General features: G+C 42.1%; 1 pseudogene; it reads left to right on the top strand.

Moving 5' to 3' along the window:
- The first annotated feature begins 7,784 nt into the window (after positions 1–7,784).
- Positions 7,785–8,795, top strand: LOC142445825 (mitochondrial fission regulator 1-like pseudogene; annotated as a pseudogene).
- The last annotated feature ends 16,049 nt before the right edge of the window (positions 8,796–24,844 follow it).

The raw sequence follows: 24,844 nt of genomic DNA, 5'->3' as shown, positions 1-24,844 counted from the left end.
TGCATAGACTGGTGATGGATCATCTCGGAATACTTGGTAGAATTCCCCTGTGAAGCCTTCTGATCCTGGACTTTTCTTGAGGGGGAGTTTCTTAATGCCGCGCTCTAGTTCTTCTTTTTATTTATTTTTTTTCCTAGTTCTTCTTTAGTTAAGGATCTGTTGAGTTTTTCAACATCTGTCTACATTAATTTAAGTGGCTGATATATTTCTAGGTATTTGTCCATTTCTTCTAGATGAGGGGCCAGCAAAAATTGGAGACAAAAGAGCCAATTTTATCCCTCACAACAATTTGTTATTTGAGAGCCGTAAATATATATTTATAAACAAATGAAATGAGCATTATTGGAATAATATTTTAAAATAAAATGAGTTTTATTTTATTTTCATGTTTAATTTGACTTCAAAGTAACATACATGTAACAAAAGAGCTGCATGAGGCTCAGGAGCTGCAGTTTGCAAACGCCTCTTCTACATCACCAAACTTGTTGGAATATCGTTTTTCAAAGTATGTGTTATGATTCTTTTCATTTTATTTGGATCCATTGTGTTTTTAAAAAACATTTTATTAGGGACTCGTACAACTCATACCACAATCCATACATACATCACTTGTGTAAAGTGCATCTGTACATTCTTTGCTCTCATCATTCTCAAAACATTTGCTTTCTACTTGAGCCCTTGGCATCAGCTTCTCATTTTTCCCCTCCTTCCCCATTCCCCCCTCCCTCATGAGCCCTTGATAATTTATAAATTATTATTTTCTCATATCTTGCCCTGTCCGACGTCTCCCTTCACCCCCTTTTCTGTTGTCCGTCCCCCAGGGAGGAGGTCACATGTAGATCCATGTAATCGGTTCCCTCTTTCTAACCCACTCACTCTCTACCCTCCCAGTATCGCCCCTCACACCCCTGGTCCTGGAGGTATCATCTGCCCTGGATTCCCTATGCCTCCAGCTCCAATCGGCACCAGTGTACATCCTCTGCTCTATCCAGACGTGCAAGGTAGAATTCGGATCATGATAATGGGGAGGAGTGGGGAGAAAGCATTTAGGAACTAGAGGAAAGCTGTATTCTTCATCAGTGCTACATTGCACCCTGACTGAATCATCTCCTCCCCTAGACCCCTCTGCAAGGGGCTCTCCAGGGGCTGACAAATGGGCTTTGGGTCTCCATTCTGCACTTCCCCCTTCATTCATTATGGTAAGGTTTTTTTTTTTCTGATGATGCCTTATACCTGCTCCCTTCGACACCTCGTGATCGCACAGGCTGGTGTGCTTCTTCCATGTGGGCTTTGTTGCTTCTGAGCTGGATGGCCGCTTGTTCACTTTCAAGTCTTTAAGACCCCAGACACTATCTTTTGATAGCCGGCACCATCAGCTTTCTTCACCACATTTGCTTGTTTACACGCTTTGGCTTCAGCGGTTGTATCAGGAGGGTGAGCATCATAGAATGTCAATTTAATAGAAGAAAGTATTCATGCATTGAGGGAGTACTTGAGTAGAGGCGCAAGGTCCTTCCGCCACCTTAATACTACACCTAAAAATATAGGGACATAGATATATTTCCCCATCCTCATATATTTGCATATGTACATGTCTTTGTCTAGACCTCTATAAATGCCCTTTGCCTCCTAGCTCTGTCCTCTATTTCCCTTGGCTTTCCTCCTGTCCCACTATCATGCTCCGTCCCCACCTGGGTTTCAGCTATACCTTGATCATTCCCTACCAAGCCTGTCACATCCACCTCACCACCAATTTGGTTCCCTTGTTGTTCCCTTGTCCCTGGGTTTGTTAACACCACTTCCTTACCCCCCACTTCCCCCTATCCTATGTCCCCCCAGAACTGTCGGTCCCATTGTTTTTCCTCCAGATAATTCATTCAGCCTATACTATTTAGACAGACCTGTGGAGATAACAACATGCACAAAAACAAGACAGAGCAAAACCAACCAACGGTATCCAACAAAACAACAACAACAACAACAACAAAACACTGATGAAGAACAAAACAAAACACATCAAGAAAGGAAAGCTTGTAGTTAGTTCAAGAATTGTTTGTTGGCCTTTAGGAGGGTTTTCCAGTCCAGTCTGTTGGGGCACCACGCCCTGGCCCCAAAGTCCACTTTCAGCATTCCCTGGGGACCTTGCTGCTCCATTCCCTTGCTGTTCCGCTGCACTCCCCCAGTGCTTTGCCTCGGTGTGGTGGGATCAGGTCAGGCACAATTCCTATACTGTGTCTCCGGTGCTGTCCCCTGCAGGGCCATGGGTCAGTGAGGGACGTCATATCTCATAGTGGGGCTGGCCATGTCGACCTCTCTGTGAACTGGCTGCTCTAATTGGGGTCATCATCCTCAGGGCCTATTGGGCCAGGATGTGCTTCACTCTCTCCAGCTCCCCCTTCATCTGCTCCCGTGTGCTCTGATCAGATATGTCTCTCTCCCAGAGCTGCAGATTCAATATTGTCCTTTGAAACAAATTCTTCTGGGGGGAGGGGCAGGTATTGGATCCATTGTGATGGCATCCTTTTCATCTCATATTCTAGGTATTTGAATCTTTCCTTTTGTTAAATTTTCCAGTGGTGTGTCAATTTTGTTAATCCTCTCAAAGAACGAACTTCTTACCGGGTTTTTCCTTTTTATAAATTTGGCTTTCAAGTACATTTATTTCTGCTGCTATCCTTATGATTTATTTTCTTGTGTTGTTGGGGGGTTTATATTGTTGCCCTTGTTCCAATTGTTGAGGTCTTTTGTTAGTGTGTTGATTTTAGATTTCTCCTGTTTTTCATATGTACATTGATTGCTCTAAAATAAATAAACCTCTGATGACTGCTATTAATGTGCCCCAAAAGTTTTGATATATTGTGCTAACGTTCTCATTTGTTTCAAGGAATTTTAAATTTTCATCCCTATTTTGAGTTATTGCCCAGTTGTTTTAAAGTAGTATATAATTCAATCTTCATGTTTTTGTCTCTATATTTCTGTTATATTGTTGATTTCAAGTTTTTAAAAATCATTTTATTGGGTTCTCATACAACTTTTATCACAATCCATACATACATCAATTGTGTCAAGGACATTTTTACATTCATTTCCCTCACCATTCTCAAAATATTTGCTCTCTACTTAAGCCCATGGTATCATCAACTCATTTTCCCCCCTCCCTCCCCGCTCCCTTCTCTCTCATGAACTCTTGATAATTTAGAAATTATTATTATTTTTTCATGTCTTATACTGTCTGACGTCTCCCTTCACCCACTACTCTGTTGTCTGTTCCCCCAGAGAGGATGTTATATGTAAATCCTTATAATCTGTTCCCCTTTTCTACTTCACCTTCACTCTACCCTGCCGGGATCGCTACTCTCACCACTGGTCCCGAGGGGTTCATCTGTCCTGGATTCCCTGTTTCCAGTTCATATCTGTACCAATGTACATCCTCTGGTCTAGCCGGATTTATAAGGTAGATTTGGGATCATGATAGTGGTGGGGAGGAAGCATTTAAGAATGAGAGGAAAGTTGTATGTTTCATTGTTGCTACACTGCACACTGACTGACTCGTCTCCTCCCCATGACCCTTCTGTAAGGGGATGTTCCGTTACCTACAGATGGGCGTTGGATCTCCACTCAGCACCACCCCTCACTCACAATGATATGATTTTTTGTTTTTTGATGCCTGATATCTGATCCCTTCAACATCTCTTGGTCGCACAGGCTGGTGTGCTTCTTCCATGTGGATTTTGTTGCTTCTGAGCTAGATGGCCGCTTGTTCACCTTCAAGTTTTATAGCATTGCTATATGAGAAATCAAGTTTTAGAGTCTGCCTTATTGAAGCTGTTACGGCATGTTTTGTGGCCCAGTGTGTGGTCTATTTTAAAATTTATTTTAAAGGTCACTTTATTTGGGTCTCTTACAGCTCTTACAACAATGCATACATCAATTGTAACAAGTGTCTTTGTACATATGTTGCCATCATTATTTTCTAACACTTATTTTCTATTTGAGTCCTTAATATCAACTCTCCTTTATTTCCACCCTTCCCCTCTCCTTCCCTAGTTACCCTTTGATAAATTATTATTTTCATATCTTACAGCACTGGCTGTCTCCCTTCCCCCCATGGTTCCCGTTGTTTGTCCCTTGGGGTAATGGTGGTGGTGGTCATGTGTCAATCATTGTGGTCAGTCTCCCTTCCTTCCCTCCTCGTCCCAACTTCCTCCTACTCTCCTGGTATCTCTACTCCAATTTCTGTTCCTGAGGGGTTATCTGACCTGGATTCTCTGTGTTGTGAGCACTTATCTATACCTGTGTATATGCTCTAGTTTAGCCAGAACTGAAAAGCAGGCCTGGGGTCATGATAGTAAGGGGTGAGGAAGCCTCAAGGAACCAGAGGAATATTGTGTGTTTCAACAGTGCTGTACTGAACCCTTGTTGACTCCTCCCTTCCTTGTGACCCTTCTGTAAAGGGATGTTCCACTGTCTACAGATGGGTTTTGGGTCTCTGCTCCAACCCCCCTCATTCTCAACAATATGTTTTTTGTTTGTATGTTTTGGCTTTTCTGATGCCTGTTATCTGGTCCCATCAAAACCTCATGATTGCACAGGCTGGTGTACTTCTTTCAGGTTATGCGGTCTATTTTTTTAGAATGTCCTGTGCATTAGAAAAGAACACATACTGTGTTCTTATTGGATAGAATGTTCTGTATATGTGTTGGAGGTCAAGTTAATTGTGTTGTTGAGCAACTTTGTGCATTTATTGCGCTTTTTCCACCTGATGATCTGTCTTTCCTTGAGACTGGGTAATTGAAGTCTCCCATTTTTATGGCCAAGCTGTCTATATCTCTCTTCAATACTGTGATAATTTGATTAATGTATTTAAAGGGTGTTTAATTGGGTGCATATATGTATTTTATGACTATCCTATTAGGCTATTGTTCCTTCATTCACTGTGCAGTGTCCATTCTTTCTCTCATTATTCTATTTGCCATGAAATCTAATTTTTCATAGATTAATTTTGTGATGCTTTCTTTCTTTCTTTCTTTGGCTGCCATTTTCTTGGCATACTTTTGTCCAACCTTCGATTTTTAGTCTTTCTTTTTTTTCTTTTTGGTCTTTGTTTTTATTTCTGAGGTGTGTTTCTTGTAGGCAGCACATTAATGAATTTTGTTTTCTTATCAATTCTGATACTCTCTGTCTTTTTATTGATGCATTTAGTCCATTAACATTCAATAATTCACATATATGGATTTTTTACTGTCATTTTGATTTGTATTTGTATGTGTTTGTATGAGTGTGTGTAGTGATTCATTTCTTTTCTTCTTTATATTTGTGCATTGTTTTGGATGTTACTTTGAGTGTATTTGCTTTTGTGAGGAATTTTCTTGTATGTTGGGGAAAAAAGTAATAGGTAGTCCTATATGGTGTGATATAAGAGAAAATGGGAACATTAAAACATTTTCAAGGATGGTATGAATTTTTCCTTTTAAGAAGAGTAGGAAAAATGATTAAAGAGAAGAAAAAATCAAATAAATAACATGAATTCATGAATAAAACAAGAAAAGGATACATAGATATTTTCAGTTTTCCACCCAAATGCAGAAAAATTCACATTCTTTTCAGGTCCACATGAAACATACTACAACATAGATCACATGCTGGGACAGAAGTCGAACCTGAGTAAATTCAAGCACATAGAGATTATACAGACATCTCTCTCCGACAACTATGCCATAAGGTTGGAAATCAACAATAGGATGATGAAGAAAACAAGGGCAAACAATTGAAGGATGAATAGCTTTCTATTGCAAAAGGTGTGGGTATTGGCCCAGATCGGAGATGAAATCAGGAAGTTTCTAGAAACCAATGAGAATGAAAGTATGACATACCAAAATCTTTGGGACACAGCAAAGGCATTTATCAGAGGAAGGCTGATAGCAATAAATACACACATGAAAAAGGAAGAGAGATTTATGTTTGATATGCCAGCACAAAACTTACACCAATTAGAGCAGAGTCAACAGAACAATCCCACGAATAGTAAAAGGAAAGAAATAAAAATCAGAGCTGAGATACAGGAGAGGGAAAACAAGAAAACTATGGAAAAAATTAATGCAGCTAAAAGTTGGCTCTTTGAAAGGATTAATAGGATTGATATATTGCTGGCAAATCTAACCATAGGAAGGAAGGAACAAATTTCATTCGCAACAATGAAGGATGAAACAGGGCACATTACATCAAGGGTAATGTAACCAAGAGGAATTGCTGAAACCCAGGTGGGAACTGAGCATGATAGTGGTACAGGACGAAAGCCAAGGGAAATAGAGAAAAGAGCTGGGAGGCAAAGGGCATCTATAGAGGTCTAGATAAAGACATGTGCATATGCAAATATATTTATATATGAGGATGGGGAAATATATCTATGCGCATATATTTATAGGTTTAGTATTAAGGTAGTAGAAGGACATTGGGCCTCCACTCAAGTACTCCCTCAATGCAAGAATACTTTCTTCTATTAAACTGGCATTCTATGATGTTCACCTTCCTGACACAACCGCTAAAGATAAAGCGGGTGAATAAGCAAATATGGTGAAGAAAGATTATGGTGCCTGGCTATCAAAAGATATAGTGTCTGGGGTCTTAAAAGCTTGAGGGTAAACAAGCAGTCATCTAGCTCAGAAGCAACAAAGCCCACATGGAAGGAGCACACCAGCCTGTGTGATCACGAGGTGTCGAAGGGATCAGGTATCAGGCATCATCAGAAAAAAAAAAAAGTCTTACCATAGTGAATGAGGGGGCGAGTGCAGAGTGGAGACTCAAAGCCCATTTGTCGGCCACTGGAGATCCTCTTGCAGAGGGGTCTCGGGGAGGAGACGAGCCAGACGGGGTGCAATGTAGCAATGATGAAACATACAACTTTCCTCTAGTTCCTAAATGCTTCCTCCCCACCCACTATCATGATCAGAATTCTACCTTGCAAGTCTGGCTAGATCAGAGGATGTACACTGGTACAGATAGGAACTGGAAACACAGGGAATCCAGGGCAGATGATCCCTTCAGGATCAGTGGTGTGAATGGTGATACTGGAAGGGTAGAGGTAGTGTGGTTTGGAAAGAGGGAACCGATTACAAGGATCTACATGTGACCTCCTCCCTGGGTGATGGACAACAGAAAAGTGGGTGAAGAGACTCATTGGACAGGGCAAGATATGACAAAATATTAATTTATAAATTATCAAGGGCTCATTTGGGAGGAGGAGCAGGGAGGTAGGGGGAAAATGAGGACCTGATGTCAGGGACTTCAGTGGAGAGCAAATGCTTTGAAAATGATGAGGGCAAAGAATGTACAGATGTGCTTTACACAATTGATGTATGTATGGATTGTGGTAAGAGTTGTATGAGCTCCTAATAAAATGATTTAAAAAAAAAAGAAACAGGACACATTACAATGGACCCTAATAAAATCAAAAGGATAATTACACAGTAATATGAAGGCCTATACTCTAATGAATTCAACAACTTCGAAGACATGGACAAATACTTGGGAAAGCAATCCCTCTCTAGCCTATCCCTCATGGACATCAAGAATCTCAACAGACCTGTAGCAATAGAGGAAATAGACAAGCTTATTAAGGGATTACCACTAAAAATTCTCCTGGGCTAGATGGCTTGAGGAGTATTCTACCAAGCATTCAGGTAAGAACTGCACCAATTCTACACATATTCTTCCAGAACATAGAAAAAGACAGGAAACACCCAAACTATTTCTATGAAGCTAGTATAACTCTAATACCGGGGAGCAGGATTGAGGTGAGAAAAGGAAGGAAAGTGTGTTCCTCAAGATGGCCTGATATGAAGGAGCCACGCCTCCTGCCTTGGAGACCCCGGAACTGCCCTTGGCTGCCTTGTCCTTCCAGCACAGGAGCCAGTCACAATGTCGGAGATGGAAGCCAATGTGACCATCCCAATGTGGCAAAACAAGCCTCATGGGGCTGCTTGCAGCGTCGTGCGAAGAATTGGAACTAACCTGCCCCTGAAGCCATGTCCCCAGGCCTCCTTTGAGGCCCTACCCAACATCTCTGGCCTGTGCCTGAGGGACGTGCCCTCAGTGCCAACCCTGGCTGACATCGCCTGGATTGCTGCAGATGAAGAGGAGACCTACGCCCGGGTCAGGAGTGATACGCGTCCCTTGAGGCACACCTGGAAGCCCAGCCCTCTGACTGTCATGCAGCGGAACGCCTCAGTGCCCAACCTGTGTGGGTCTGAGGAGAGGCTCCTGGCCCTGAAGAGGCCAGGCCTGCCAGCCTTAAGCCGCACCACAGAGCTGCAGGATGAGCTTAGCCACCTCCGCAGGCAGATTGCCAAGATTGTGCCGCTGATGCAGCTTCGGTTTCATTAACGCCAGATTTCTTATCTCCAGGAAATTCAAATGTCTCTTCTCCCTTACCTTGTCTTGGATCCTCATTCCACTCTACAGCTTCCTTTGTCCTTAGTGACATCACTGAGGAGACTGAGGTAGAGGTCTCTGAGCTTCCATCAGTCCCCCTGATTTGTTCTGCCAGCCCTGAATGTTGTAAATCAGAAAACAAAGCCACCTGCAGCTCATCTGAAGAGGATGACTGCATCTCTCTGTCCAAGGCCAGCAGCTTTGCAGACAGAATGGGGATCTTGAAAGACTTTCACCGGATAAAACAGAGCCAAGCTGTGAGCAGGAGCTTACTGAAAGAGGAAGACCCTGCTGTCCTCATCTCTGAGACCCTGAGGAGGAAGTTTGCCCTGAAGGAAGAAGACATCACAAGAAAAGGACAGTGACGCTCTGCAGGCTCGATCTGCTCCTGGATTCCCTTCAATAGCTGCCTTCCTCACTGCAGCTGTTTCTGCCTCCGTTAGAAATCTTCTGCAATCTGTCTTGCCATCCAGCAAGAGTGTGGACTTAAAGAAAGGAGCTGGGTGATGTTTCCCACGCTTCAAACCTTAGATGCTATGGCCTGTGTTTTGAGCTAAGACATTTAGTCCAGGTAACTGTATAGATTGGAGTGTCGCTGTTTAAAATGTGAGATAGAAAAAAACAAAACAAAAACAAATAAAAACCAATTCTAATACCTACAGTGGCCAAGGACCCACAAGAATTGAGAACTACAGACCAATATTCCTAGTGGGCATCAATGCAAAAATCCTTAACAATAGAATACAAAAGCATATAAAACAAATAATTCACCATGACCATGTGGGATTTGTGTCAGGGATGCAGGGATGGTTCAACATACGAAAGACTATTAGTATCATTTGCCACATTGGCATGAAAAATGATCAGAACCACATGATACTATCAATAGATGTGGAAAAAGCATTTGACAACATACAACACCAATTCCTGTTTAAGATACTCAGGAAGATAGGAATGGAAGGAACATTCCTCAGTATTTCACAAGCTATATATGAAAACCAACAGCCTACATGATAATCAATGGAGAAAAGACAAAACAATTCCACTAAAAAGGGGCAACAGCTAATGATGCCCCTTGTCCCTACTCCTAGTTAACATCGTTGAGATAGTTAAGGTTGATTGGGCCAACCTGGCCAATAATAAACACATGTGGATCAATTGAAGGGTGGAGAGATAAATGGCTCGGTGGGCCTCACCTTTTGAATTCTCGTGTCTCTTGATTTCTGAGGGTCGTACCAGGGTGCAGCTGCCTTAGCCAGTTCGCTGATTCAGCTGGAAAGGCTCACTTTCTTTGAGACATCCTTGAGGAGAAGTCACATGGGCCTACCCCGATACAGCCCTGGGTGCTGGAGCAGCCATATGGAGGCCCCTACCAGTGCTGAGATGCTTACATGTTCACTGATTCAGCTTTCCTCCTGGAGTCGGCACCATTGGGTGTGTTTTGTGAGACTGAGGAGGACTTTGTAGATCGGTGTTAGACATATGGGCTAATGTTGGACTTATGGGCTTGGACAGCACTGGTTTGGGAAACTTTCTTAATATATACTTACCCTTTGTACAAAACTCTCTCTTATAGATATGAGTTTCTGTGGATTTGTTTTTCTAATGTACCCAGACTAACACAATTGTACTGGAGGTCCTAGATAACAACATAAGACAAAGAAAAGACATCAAAGGTATTAGTTTGGGGAAGGAAGAGGCAAAACTATCATTAGCTGCAGACAATATGATTTTATATATCAAAAATCCCCAAAATTCCACAAGTGGAGTGTTGCAAGCAATAGAGGAACATGACAGAGTGGCAGGATACAAGCTCAACAAACAGAAGTCTATCAGTCTACTATACACATCAGACAAGATTACAGAAGAGGCAATTAAAAAGGTAATATACCCTTTAAAATAGTCAAGAAGAAATTGAAATATCTATGGATATACCTGACTAAAAAAACAAAAGATTTGAACAAGGAAAACTACAGAACACTATTACAAGAAACCATGAGTGACCTCAACAAATGGAAGAGTATTCCATGGGGAGATAGGAACTCTCGTCCACTGCTGGTGGACCTGTAGGTATGTAAAGCCATTATAGAAATTGATTTGGTGATATCTAAAGCAGATGGAAATTGAGTTACCATATGACCCAGCAATCTCCCTACTGGGCATGTACCCAGAAGAGGTAAGAAACAGATCACGGCTGGACATCTGTGCTCCAATGTTCATTGTGGCACAGTTCACAATTGCAAGGAGTTGGAAACAACCTAAATTTCCATCAACCAGGGGAATGGATAAAAAAAAATGGTACATACATACAGTGGAGTACTACGCATCCCTAAAAATCAGCGGTGACCGCATAAAGCACATTGATTGCCACATGGAAAGAACTGGAGGAAATCATATTAAGTGATGTAAGTCAAACATAAAAGGACAAGCACACATGAGTCCACTGTGGTAAGTTAAAAAAAAAAAACAGGGCATAGGGGAAAAGCTACTCTATACATATATCCCTGGGGTGAGGTCCAGCAACTATGGCAGGGGTCAAACCCAACCCAGGAATACATATGGCAGCCAACTAAATAGAGGGGGAAAGAAAGAGGGAAAAACAAGAGAGACACGAGTAATTGGGGAGCAGGGCACTAACCCACCCAGGGGGAGGGTATTGTTTATATCTTCACAGGAGAGGGTGAGAGAGATCAGCCTTCTACTTAATGCGCCAAGACATGAAAAACGTACCAGCATGTACCAGGGAACCAATAGAGAAGTCTGCTGGGCAGGCCCCAAGCCCAACCCCAACTATGTGGACACCCCCGCCTCAGAAGAATGCACTTCAGAGGACCGCACTGGGGCAACAACTTGGGGAGAGGGGCATGTCGGAATAGAGCACACAGGAGAAACGAAAAGGGATGGAGAGGGAGGAGAGGTCATCCTGGCCCAGCAAGCCCTGAGGATGATGTTCCTCCTCGGAGCAGAACACACACGGGAAGGACCTTAGGGCCGACCCCAGAATGGGACATGGTGTCCCTCTCTAAACCATGGCACTGAGGGGGACAGAACTGGAGACACAGTGCAGGAATATGGTCTGCCTCCATCACGCTGGGGCGTGGCACTGAGGGCATGTAGCAGAGCAGCAGAGGAAAGACCTTGAACTGGTTATAGGCTTTTCCATTTTTGTCATTGGCTTTCTTTTAGCTATTGTTATTTTGTTTTGGGTTGTTGTTATTGTTTTGTTGGTTTTGACATCCTTTGTTGTTTTGTTTAGCTTTGCCAGGTTTTTGCACTTATTAATGTATATGAATGTCTATCTAGATAATATAGGTGGGATAAATAATTCAGAGATGGAAAGAATGGGACCAATGATTCCAGGGGAATATGGAAGAAGGGGATGTGGGAGAAAGGAAGGTGGGTGGTAATCAACCCAGGGACAAGGGAACAACAAGTGAACTATAATCAACGGAAGCAAGGTCAAAGGATGCCTAGTGGGGCTTAATCAAGGGCAATGTAGCAGTGAGGAATTACTAAACCTGAATGAAGACTGAACATGATGGTGGGACAAGAGAAAAATAAAAGGAAATAGAGGAAAGAACCATGAGGCAAAGGACATTTATAGAGACCTAGCTACAGGCATGTACATATGTAAATACATATATAATGAGAGAGGAATAGAACTATGTACTCACCAATCTGGCACTCTGTGATGCTCACCTTCCCTATACTATTGCTGAAGACAAAATGGGTGCATAAGCAAAGGTGGTGAAGAAAGCTGATGTTGCCCGGCTATCCAGAGATATAGCATCTGGAGTCCTAAAGACTTGAAGATAAACAAGTGGCCATCTAGTTCAGAAGCAACAAAGCCCACATGGAAGGAGTACACCAGCCCGTGTGATCATGAGGTGTCGATGGGATCAGGTACCAGGTATATAAAACCCAAAACAAAATCATACCCAAGGTGAATTGGGAGGGCGGCGGCATGGAGGGGAGACCCAATGCCCATCTGTAGACAATTGGACATCCCCTCACAGAGGGGTCACAGGGAAGAGAGGAACCAGTCAGGGTGCAGTGTAGCACCGATGAAACACACAACTTTCCTGTAGTTCTTTGGTGCTTCCTTCCCCCACTATCATGACCTCAATTCTACCTTACAAATCGGATTAGACCAGAGCATGCATGCACACTGCTACAGATAAGAGCCTGCAACACAGTGAATCCAGGATAGATAAACTCCTCAGGGCCAACAAGGAGAGTAGAGATACCAGTAGGATTAGGGGAGGATGGGAGGAGAAAGGGGGAATTGATCACAAGGATCTTTCAAGACCACCCCCCCCAGGAAAACAAATCATGGAAAAGTGGGTGAGGGGCGACAGAGGACGATGTAAAATATGGAAACAATAATCTATAGCTTATCAAGGGTTTGGGAGGGAGGGCGGGCAGGGGAAGGAGGGGGAAAAATGGGGAGCTGATATCAGAGGCTAAAATGGGAAGAGAATGCTTTGAAAATGAGGATGGCAGCCTATGTGCAAAGGTGCTTGTCACCCTGGATGGATGTATGGACTGTGATAAAAAATGTAAGAGCCCCAATAAAAGTATTAAGAAAGATTAGATAGGAATCTTAGGGGACAGAGACTTGTGCTAGGGGTGTAAGAACACCTCAGGAAAGGAGAATGAGGCGGTTGCACATTCAAGGGATGTAGTTGAGGACACTCAATTGTACATATAGAAGCAGTTGAATAAGTGCATGTTTTACTATGTTTCGTCTCAACAAGAGCAAGAGCAATACATTTTTTTAGGCTAAAAATGTATGGAATTAAAAGTTTTCTTATTTTTCATTCCACACACACTCTACCTGGAGTGATAGGGACCCACTCTGTAGACTGAGTTCTCTGGAGCAGAAATACATTTCCATTTTACCACAAAGTGAAATTGCTCTTCAAAGAGCAAATTTTGCAAATGTTCTTGGATCAATTTTCTGTTCGTTTACACCGTTCCCTACACTTTGTGTTATTAGATGTTTACCTGTTGTTTTGTGAACTAACCTTTCCCTTGGGGGACTAGATTTCTATTATAATTGGACATTTCATTAGATAGAAACCCATCTCTCATCAGATGATTGCTAGGTGCTATGGAGTTGTTTCTAATGCATAGCTACCCTGTGCGCAACCAAACCAAACCAAACACTGCCTGGCCCTGCGTCTTCCTCACAAGTGTTCCTATGTTTGAGTCTATTATTGAAACCTCTGTATCAACCCATCTTGTTGAGAATCCTGCTTTTGTCTGTTTATTGACCATCTACTTTACCAAGCATGGTGTCCTTCTTCAGGAACTCACTCTTCTTGATAGCATGTCCAAAGTACATGAGATGAAACCTTGCTATCCTCCCTTCTGAGGAGCATTCTGGCTGTACTTTTCCCAAGATAGTTAGTTGTGCTTCTTCTCCTGGAAGTTCATGGCATATTTAATATTCATCACCACCAGAACTCAAATGCAAAAAAGTCTTCTTTAGTCTACCTTGATTGCTATCCAGCCTTTGCATCCTTGTGATGCAATTGAAACGACCATGACTTGAGTCAGGTGCACCTTGACTCACAGTGACATCTTTGCTCAACACTTTAAAGATGTCTTTGCAGCAGATTTGTCCAATACAATGCTTCCTTGGATTTATTGACTACTGCGTCCGTAGTCTATGATTCTGGTCTCAAGTACAGTGAAAAGTTTGACAATGTCAATCTTTTAAAAAATTTTTTCATGACATTGCTTATTTGTCCAGCCATGAGGAAATTTTTTTTAAAAGTCATGTTGTAGTCTAAGCCATGCCGAAGTCAGTGGTCACGGATCTTCATTAGTAAGTACGTAAAGTCCTCTTCATTTTCATCAAGCAAGACTGTATGGTTTACATGATCTCACGTTGTTTATGAGCCTTCCTCCGATCCTGATGCTTTGTTCTTCTCCATATATTCTAGCTTCCCACATTATTTGCTAAGTACCAAGATGAACCTTCAGAAACTCTCAAAAGAGACATGACAAAGCTGTGGAAACTTTATGCAGGGATATTTTGTGATCTCATCTGAGAGCTTTAAAACTATGATTGAGGACCCCAAAAATTAGCTCCTGAAATCAATTTCTATAACTCTTTATATCCAATGAAAGATTAAAGCACCTAATTCATCCTTCTTGGAATTTCAATTAAAAAACGAACCAAATAAACACTGTATTATAATTTGTTTCATGAGTGTGTAAATGACATGGAGACCAATCTGACCTTCTCAGCTTCTGTATGGCCATGAGGCAAATGTCAAACAGGCCTCCACTGTCCATCTTTCTATGCTTATTCTGACACCAACCATTCTGCCCATAACACCCTACTTTTCTGCTGGGTTAGATAATTCATTGTAATAGCCAAACAGACCTTGTAGACAAAACTCGCAATTAAGGGAGTTTATTAGGAAGTTAACAGGTCAGGGCCAGTTAACAGTAACTTGATACCCTGGGAGCTCTTTTTAAGGTGCTGCTGGAACGTCTCTGTGTGTTCCTGCTTCTGAGATACAGAGATACAGGTATTTGTTCTTATGTACAGAGCTTTGATGAATGTATGGTTTTTATCTTTCAGCAGACTGCACACAAAGAAAACAAAGGGTGGTTACATCCTCTACTATAGATCTAATTCTACCTAATCCAGTTGATTTGCATAGCAAAGAAATTCCCCCAAAATGGGATTATACCCACAGGCATAGGGGCTAGAATTATATCACATAAGGAATTTTGACTAAAAGGGCAATGTTAATTTTCTATATATATCATGAACTGTATTAATCTGTGTGAAAAAATTTTAGTTGAATCGATCAGTTCTTACTGATGTAAGTGATGCTTTGTACACATGGATATACTAATTTTTTCCTTGTTGTTAGGCTCTATAGAGTGGGTTCTGATCTATAGTTACCTGTGATAGGTTTATTGTGTCAACTAGGCTTCCATAGGAACACGTGGATGGAGTTTAATCAGGTTGCAGCTTGCTTAGAGGGTGACAAGATAAATGGCTTTCCAAAGCTACCCCTCTTCCCTCTTTCTCCCTGGTGATTGGACCAGCGCTCAGATGCCTCAGAGAGTCCTTTGCCTCAACCGTCTGCTGTGCTGCTGTGGGCTGAGTCAACTCGTGGATCATGTTGCCTTGCCATACATCGCCAGAGCTTGAGGTTCTAGCAAGACCTGCTCCGCCATGTTTCTGCAGAATCTACTGTGCTACTTTGCTATGCTCCCTCACTACTGGCCTCTGCTGTGCTTCAACTTCTCATCTTCCTGCTGTTGTTACCCCACCCTGTTCATCTTGCCTAAGAGCAGATTCCACTGTCTGTTCCTTGACCTTGGACCAGCAGCCTGAGTGAGTTGAAAGACCATCAGTATATTAACTGTTCCTTGAAAGTGAGTTGAACTCAGCCTTCTGTACTTCTGTGTGGACTAATTAGCTATTACATTCCTTCTTGCTATAATATGCGTACACATATACGTAAGTGTCCAGGTTTTGTTTCTCTAGAGAACCCTGCCTAACAACCCTATGAACAACAGAACAAAACACTGCCTGGTCCTGTGCCACCCTCACTATTATTCCTGCGCTTGAGCCCATTGTTGCAGCCACTGTGCCAATCCTTCTTCTTGAGGGCCTTCCTCCTCTTCGCTGTGGGTCTGCTTTACCAAGCATGTCCTTCTCCAGGGACGGGTCTCTCTGGACATCATGTCCAAAGTACACAAGATGAAGTCTCATCATTCTTGCCTTTAAGGAGCATTCTGGTTGTACTTCTTCCGGCTAATTTGTCTGTTCTTTTGGCAGTGCATGGTACTTTCAAGATTCTTTGTCAGTACTATAATTCAAATATATCAATTCTTCTTCAGTTTTCCTTATTTAAAGCCTAACTTTCACCTGCATATGAGACAACTCAAAATACCATGGCTTAGGTCAGGCTCACCTTAGTCCTCAAAGTAACTTCCCTGCTTTTCGTTACTCTAAAGAGGTCTTGAGCAGCCGGAATACCGCGTGAAATGTATCCTTTGATCTCTTGACATCTGCTTCCACGAGCGTTGATTGTGGATCCAAGCAAGATAAATCTTTTCAACTTCAATCTTGACAACTTGAATCTTTTCTCTATTTATCACAATGTTACTTGTTTGTACAGTCGTGAGGATTTTGGTCTTCACATTGAGTTGTAATCCATACTGAAGGCTACAGTCCTTTATCTTCATCAGCAAGTGCTTCAAATCCTCCTCACTGTCAGCAGGCAAGGTTGTATCATCTGCATATCTCAGGTTGTTAATTGCCTTCTTTGAATACTGCATTCTTGTTTATATAATCCATCTCTTATGATTTACTCAGCATACAGATTGAATAAGTATTGTGAAAGCATACATCCCTGAGACACACCTTTTCTGTTTACATAACTGCCCTTTGATCCATGTACAAATTCTGTCTCCCTGAGCACACTGAAGTGTCCTGCAATTTCTATTCTTCTCAAGGCTATCCATAGTTTGTTATGGTCCACATAGTCAAATGCCTTAGCACAGTCAATGAAACACAAGTAAAGATCTTTCTGATATTCTCTGCTCTGAGCCAAGATGCATCTGAAATCAACAATGACATACCTTGTTTCACATCTCTGAATCTGGCCTGAACCTCTAAGTCACCGTATTGATACACTGCTGCAACACTTGTTTTTTGATGCTCTTCAGCAAAATTTTACTTGCATGTGATATTAATGATGTTGTTCTAGGTAGGCATTCTGTTGGGTCACTTATTGTTTTGGAATGGATACAAATATGGGTATCTTCCAGTCAGTTGGCCAAGGAGCTGTCTTCCAAATTTCTTAGCATAGGCACTCATGCTTTCAGTGTTTCATTCATCAGCATGTTGCACCATGTCGATGGGTATTCCATCAATTCCTGGAGTTTTGTTTTTGGCTAATGTTTTTAGTGCAGCTTGAACTTCTTCCATCAGCACCACTGGTTCTTGCTCATGAGCTACCTCCTGAAATGGTGGAAAGTGGACTAGCTCTTTTTGGGACAGTGATACTGTGTACTCTTTCCATTTTCTTTCTTTTTTAAAACAGTTTTAGTGGCACTTCATCTACATTTCATGCAATTCATTAGTTCAATCATGTCTGGAATAATTGTATAATCATTACCACAATCAATCTTAGAACATTCTCTTCTTCCTTGTACTCATTGTTGTTGGTGTAATTATTTAGTTAGTTGTAATTGTGGCAAAGATATACACAACAAAACCTTCTCCACTTCAACAACTTCTACATGTATAATTCAGTGCCATTGATCATACTCTTGGCATTATGCAACCAATATTGATCTCCTTCCATTTTCCTTTGCTACCTCCTACTTCATTCAGTATTTTGCCCATAAAATCTTTCATCATTACAACTTCAGGTTTGAATTTTTAAAAATTCTTTCAGTGGAAGACATGCTGTGTGTGTTCATCCTTTCTGGATTTCTAACTCTAAATCTGAGCAAATTTTCTTATATTTTACTTAGCCTTCTCAAGGTACACTTTGATATTTTCTTTTCAGCTTTTTGATTCCATCATTTCTGACATCCATTTTGATCATTTCTTCCTTTCTTATCTTTTTAATGACCTTTTGCTTTCTTCATGAATGATGTTCTTGATGTTGTACCACGGTTCATCAGGTCTTCTGTCATTGTTCAGCACTTCAAATACGTTCGTGCAACGTTCTTGAAAATCAAGTGGGATATACTCCAGGTTGTAGTTTGGGTCCTAGTGGATTGCTTTTAATGTTCTTTAGCTTCAACCTGAGCAATAGATGGTCTGTCCCACAGTAGGTACCTGGCCTGATTTTAGCTGCGGATATTGAACTTCTACATTGGTTCATCCCACAGGTACGGTCCGTTTGGTTTGGTTATTCCATCTAGAGTGAGTATAGCGTGAGTATAGCGACCGTTTTTATTGTTGCAAGAAGGTACTTTGAATGAAGAAGTCATTAGTCTGGCAAAATTCTCGCACGAGAGCTCCAGCTTCCTTTCCAGCACCAAGATCACGTTTTCAAGTTCTATTACTTTGTTCAATTTTTGCATTCCAATCACCAATAATTATCAATTGGCCTTGACTACATAGTTAGTTGATCAATTTCAGGCTAAAGATATTGGTAGAATTATTCAATGTCATCATCACTAGCTGGTTTGTGCATAAACTTGAATAATAGGTGTATTGATTAGATTTCTTGGAATAAGGATTGCTATAATCCTGTCATGGAAAGCATTGTACTTCAAGATAGACCTTGAAGTTTCCTTCTGATGATGAATATAACACTACTCTTCTTGGTTCCGTCTTTCCCAGTGTATTAAACCATATTGTTTTCTGATTCAAAATGGTCAATACCAGTCCATTTTAGCTCACAGTGCCTAGGATATCATCATCCTTGATGACTTCCAACTCTCCTATAATCTATACATTCGAAGTTTTGATCTTTTACAGCTGTTTCTTTTCACCTTGAGTTTATGATTCCAAAGGCTTTACTTCCACATGCTCTATTCATGTCGACATGCTTGACTCTACTCTGAGAAGGCAGCATCTCCTCAGGCGACTTTTGAGTACTAATGCCAGGGCTCCATCCGCTGACACTGTCTCTGACAATGTTCTGCTTCCATTTACTAGGCATTCAGTATTTGGCAATGTTTCAATTCTCTGTTTAAGGTTTTTAGTGGCTACTTCCTCTGAAGAGGACAGTCAATTCCTTCTTCATAGTTCCTTCTTAGTCTGGAAGCTCAACTGAAATCTATTGGCTTTGGGTGATTCTCTTGGCATGGGAAATACCAATGAAATGACATGGCCTTCAGCATCACAACAACACACAAGCCACAACAGTATGGCAAACCGACAGTCAAGGCGTGGATTTTTTTCCTTATTCTGAATAAATTTTCTGAAATTTAATTTTTACAGACAATGGATTCTTCTACATAACATGTTGATTACTTACTGTGTGAAAGGCCCTGTGGTTAAGAGGTATATATATTTAAAAAGCCAAACCTAGAGTCATTGAGTTGTTTCAGAATCAAGGCAACCCAATGTATTTCTATTCTATGGAATAGAAATAATCCATAAGGTTTTCTTTGTGATAAAATTTACTGAAGTCTCAAGGGTTCATGAGGGAGGAGGGAAGGGGGGAAGAGGGGAAGGGGAAAATGAGAAGCTGATATCAAGGGCTGAAGTAGAAAGAAAATGTTTTGAGAATGAGGATGGAAACAAATGTACAAATGTGTTTGATGCAGTGGATGTATGTATGGATTGTGATAAGAGTTGTCCGAGCCCCAATAAAATGATTTTAAAAAGAAAAAAAATACAGAAGTCATTCTCTCTGCCTTGTTTCTGCAATGCCAGTGAATGGGTTCCAGTCACCAACCTTTAGGTTAGCAGCTGAGAACAAACCATTTATGGTCACAAATAGCCAATGCAGATAATGTTCTTTCTGATCAGCAAATGTGATGCCCTGCAATTGAGGCACTAGTGCTTACGTCATTAGTAAATAGGTCCTCTGGGGAAAGCAGGAAACCTGATGACATAGTGGATTACATATTTGACTGCTAGTCAGAAAGGCAACAGTTTGAATTCACCAGTCACACCAAGGGAGAAGGGTGCGTCTGTCTGGCCTCGTAAGGTTTCGTGAGTCAGAGAGTCACACAGGTCTCGACGAAGCTGAATTAGCTTGAGTACAGTGAGTTTGGTATAGGTTTTGATATACGTGAAACATGAGTAGATGAAATGGCTTTTGATTTAAGTTCTACAACAGTGTGGATGTAAGTCGAATTCCCAGCACTCAGAGGAAAAAAAACAAAAATTATACATACACTTATAGACATACATATTTTTATATAGACATACACATGAGGGGATACCCCCCGAAAAAATCTAGAAGAAAGCAGAGCTTTCGTAGTACAATTTTTTCTGCAACTTGCTCTCAGTTAGTGCATCCAGTGATGTTGCCTGGAAAGGTTTTCTCTGGCCACAGAGAATTTTTTCATAACAGCAGTTTCGCTCGAACCTTGTTTTTTTGTGATGGGCGATTTCAGAGAACAGCGTTCAGCTGTGAACTTTTGTTTCCTGCTCAGGAACCATGCCCCAGAAACGGCTGTGATGTTGAACATAGCTTACCAGGACAACACTGTGGGAAAAGCTCAAGTGTATGAGTGGTTTTCTCATTTCAAAAAAGATTCGAATGTCTATTGATGACAAACCTCATTCGGTTTTGTCCATTCCTGAGTGGACAAAAATGTTGACCAAATTTGTGCACTTGTGTTTGAAGACCGACAACAGACCATTGAAGAGATGGGGAAGTTATCTGGACTATCCTGGAGCTTGGTTCAGCACATTTTAAGAGAAGGTTTGGGAATGAGAAGGGTCGCTGTGAAATTGTGCCTCGGGTTCTGATTCACCCGCAAAAATAGCGTAGAGTGGAAGCATGCTTTGAAAGAACAGCTCCAAAGTGACCCAGACCGCCCCCCCGACCCCGCCCAGGTCATTACTAATGACAAGACATGGTGCTGTTCTCACAACTCCAAACGCAAACATCAATCAAGCCAAAATAAGCTCGTTAAGTGAAATCAAAGATCAGGACGATGCTCAGTTGTTTTTCTGATGTGAGGGGGAGATTTGGAGTTCGTTCACCAGATCAGACTGTTAATCAAGCTTTCTGTTTAGAGGTTCTGAAAAGATTGTGTGACAGTGTGTGACAAAAAAGGCCTGACTTGTGGCAGACGGGGACTGGTTTTGCCACAATGACAATGCCCCGCTCAAGCAGCCGTCTCAGTGCGCCAAAGCAGCATGCCTCCCGTGCACCTGGCTCACCTGACTCACCTGACCTTGTCCAACCTCTTTTTGTTTCTGTCCAAGGAACGTGAAAGGACTGCAATTTGGGTACATAGAAAAGGTGAAGAAAAAAACAAGGGAGGTACTTGTAGCCAGCCATCAAGGAGATGAGTTTGAAACAATTTTCCAAGAATGAAATCGCAGATTTGAGAAATGTATTACATGTAATGCAGAGAGTACTTTGAAGGTGATAAGGTTGTTTTCTAAAAAAAAAAATTAAATACATAGCTTTGAAAAAATATATCTGTTTTGGGGTGGGGTGGAGTGGATATATATTCCTAAGTAGCTATGTGATCTGGTGCAATTCATTTCCCCAATATCTAATCTTTTAATCTGTAACATTAAAAGATAGAAATACAATACCAACCTTGTTGTGAGGTTTAGAAATAATGTCCATAAAGTATCTGGCATAGTAGTAGATTTTCAAACAGAATAGGCTGTATTGTTGGTTCTAGAAAGTCAAATTTCCCCCATTTCTCCTCCTCTTGGGATATAAAAGAGGCTTTCTACTTCCATGAAGTTACTTACTGCCTCTGAAAGTCCCAGGGGGCAGTTCTACCCTGTCCCATAGATTGCTATGAGTCAGCTTTGACTTGATGACAGTGAGTTTGTTTTAGATTTAAGCAATGCTTTAATTCTTATCAGGTCACAGAAGTTTTTCTAACTCCTTTAAAATTTTAACCTGTTCCATCTGCATAGTAGCCCTATGAGGCTATGAGGGAACTACTATTGGCCTTTCCATTTTATTCTTGGGAAACTCAGAGCTGAGAGCTTAACCACCCCGCCACCAGGGCTCCTTGAGATTGCACAGGCAGTAAGTGCAGGGATCCCACACCCAGGAATTCAGCTAGAGTCAGGCCTCTTAACTGGCTTAGTTAAGAATTCCCATAACATAGTGATTGAATGACTTTTCTTATTGGGTAACTGTACTCTTTGCACAGTTCTCCGTTCTGGAAAACAGATTAGGGAGTGAGTAACATATAACCTTTATTTCCTTAAAGAGTCATACCTTTGTATACCCTGACAATCTTTCACACAAGGGTGTGGTTCACTGCCTGAGGTTCTCTCAGAACAGGGCCTTTGCTTGCAAACACATCTGCTGGTAAGCCTCACTCCAGAAGCAAACGGGTGTGCAGGAACTGGCCACAGAGACTTCAAGTCCGTGTCAGGTGACAGAAGCACCACCCAAGGAGCAGCAAGAAGAGCCCTGGTGGCATATTGGGATACACATGGGGGCTGCTGACCCCAAGGTCAGTAGTTCAAAGCTAATTGTTCCAAAGGAGAAAGATGAGACTTACTATTCCCATAAAGAGGTACCGTCTCAGGGCAGGTCTACCCTTTCCTTGACGATTGCTATGGGGTGGGATTGACTCGATAGCAGTGGGGAAGAGCAAGAAAAAGGCATATCAGGATCTGTGACTTACTCCTGGGCTATACTGTGACGTTAGAAGGCAGGGAGCTGACAAGCTAGTGGTTCCATTTCTGGGCATCAGCACAACTATGTTCCGACTCATGAGCAAAATGATAATATTCTATGAAAGGAAGAAGAAAGAAGGAGAGAAGACAAAGAGCAGAATTATTTCCTGGAGTTTAAGTTCTATGCAGTTAGCAATCCCCACAAACGAAGTCTAGAGTCAACACCAGGTTCAAAAGAAAGGCTTACAGTGACCACATAAGTAGAGGTAGAAATAAATCGGCCAGCAAGATAGGTTCTTCTGTATCGCAATAATTGGGGGGAAACAATACACTGATCTCATCTCAGGACGGTTAGAAATACGGTTCCTCTTCTTGCACAACACCGGTGAACTAAGCAACTCCAGGGAACTTTAACAGCATACTGGGCCCAGAGGAGGCAATTGGGACACAGAGTCAATGGTGGGGACACAGAGTGCTTGAGAGGAGCCAGGGAGATGGCACTTGATTGTTGCTCCACTTAGATTAAAACTGCTGAATTCTGAAAGGTTAGATCATTCACCTCCAGCTGAAAACCAAACTCACTTCACAGATCTCTGAAGCACTCAGAACTGGGTTTTAAGTTTCACCCTCTTTTGAGAGACAAGGAAAGAAAGCCACAGGGATTTGTGCATACTTGCCCAGACCGGCAGCTGATGTGTCAGTGGCAATGTCAGAAACCTGACAATATTTTACACTCTCCCGTTAAAGCGTTTTTCTTCAAAAATTTCCCCCTGAACTTGCTTTAAACAGAACAACCCCTCTTGTGTGGTCACCACTTGTCTGTCAGTAAATCTGGGTGTTGTGATGCTGCTGAACCAATTTCAGTTGGCCTTTCAGATCAAGAGGAAGACCTGAAGGTAAATTTCTGAAGATGGTCCAATCCGCAAGTGATATGGGGAAGGGCGCAGGCAGCATTTTGGTCTGCTGTGCATTGGTTGACAAGAGTTGGGGGCCAACTTGAAAGCAGCTCACAACCGGAGGACAAACTACAACGGCTTGATTGGTTTTGTAGGCGGGGCATGCAGCAGCAGGGTCAGCCTCAAGTGAACGTAGATTTCAATTTCCCTTCTGGCACCTAACAGCCGTGTCACTTTGGGCAAGCTGGCTCACTGAGCCTCGATTTCATTTTCTACAAAAGTCAGCTGAACAGGTCGATATTGCCACAGGTGATTGCGAGGATAGAGAGGAGACCCTTGCCAGACTGTGTTTAATAAAATGTCGACAGAAAAAAATATATCTTTTGAGTTAGGAAATGATATACGCACCAAGTAAAGTGTTTCCTCACAGCAAGAAGAGGTAACTGTGGTAACCTTTCTTAATATGGCTTTTCTACTTTCACCTCCACACTGTCTGCCGTCAAGGCAATTCTGACTTCCACCAAATGATCGGGTGGGGCTACACAAATAGGGAAACACTAGTGTAACACTAGTAAAGAGGAATGGTTAGTGTTTGTTGGTGTATTGGTTAAGAGTGGGGCTGTGATCCCTATGGTCAGCAGTTCAAAACACTTTTCCGTGGGGGGAAAAGATTGGGCTTTCAGTCTGACCCAGAGGGTCAGTATGGGTCAGCATTCAGTCGATGGCAGTGAATTTGTTTGTTTGTTGGCTATAAGGGGGCACCATTTTTGAAGCAGAGAAGAGAGAGAAATTCAGGGCCATCTGAAGAGCACGATCCAGATCTCTGAAGTGGCGGAGGCTGAGATTAGAGATTATGGCACAGAGCCCGTGGGACAGAGCAAGAGGAACAGCAGGCGATGGGGCTGTGGGAGACAGGCTTACTTCCTGGTCCAGGAAGGCAGCAGCCATGGAACCATGTGGACAAGAGACTGAGGATTGAAGAGACCTGACACCTGGCTAAGGAGGGGTGCTGTTGTGGACCAATGACAGTATATACCTTACTGTTCACTGATCCTGGCTTGTGGTCACTATTAATGTCCCTAATAACCCCCATACCCCTCACCCCCACCATTGTGAATCTTTTCTGTGAGTTGAGTGGGGCCATTGCAATGAATTATTGAACCCAGGAAAAAAGTCAAGTGTTGTGGGAGGAACAGTTGGTGTCCGAGTAGGTAAAAAAGGAGGAGGGTGGAGGCAT

This window comes from Tenrec ecaudatus, chromosome 4 (assembly GCF_050624435.1).
Source record: "Tenrec ecaudatus isolate mTenEca1 chromosome 4, mTenEca1.hap1, whole genome shotgun sequence".
NCBI lineage: Eukaryota > Metazoa > Chordata > Mammalia > Afrosoricida > Tenrecidae > Tenrec > Tenrec ecaudatus.
This window is presented reverse-complemented; position numbering and strand designations above follow the sequence as displayed.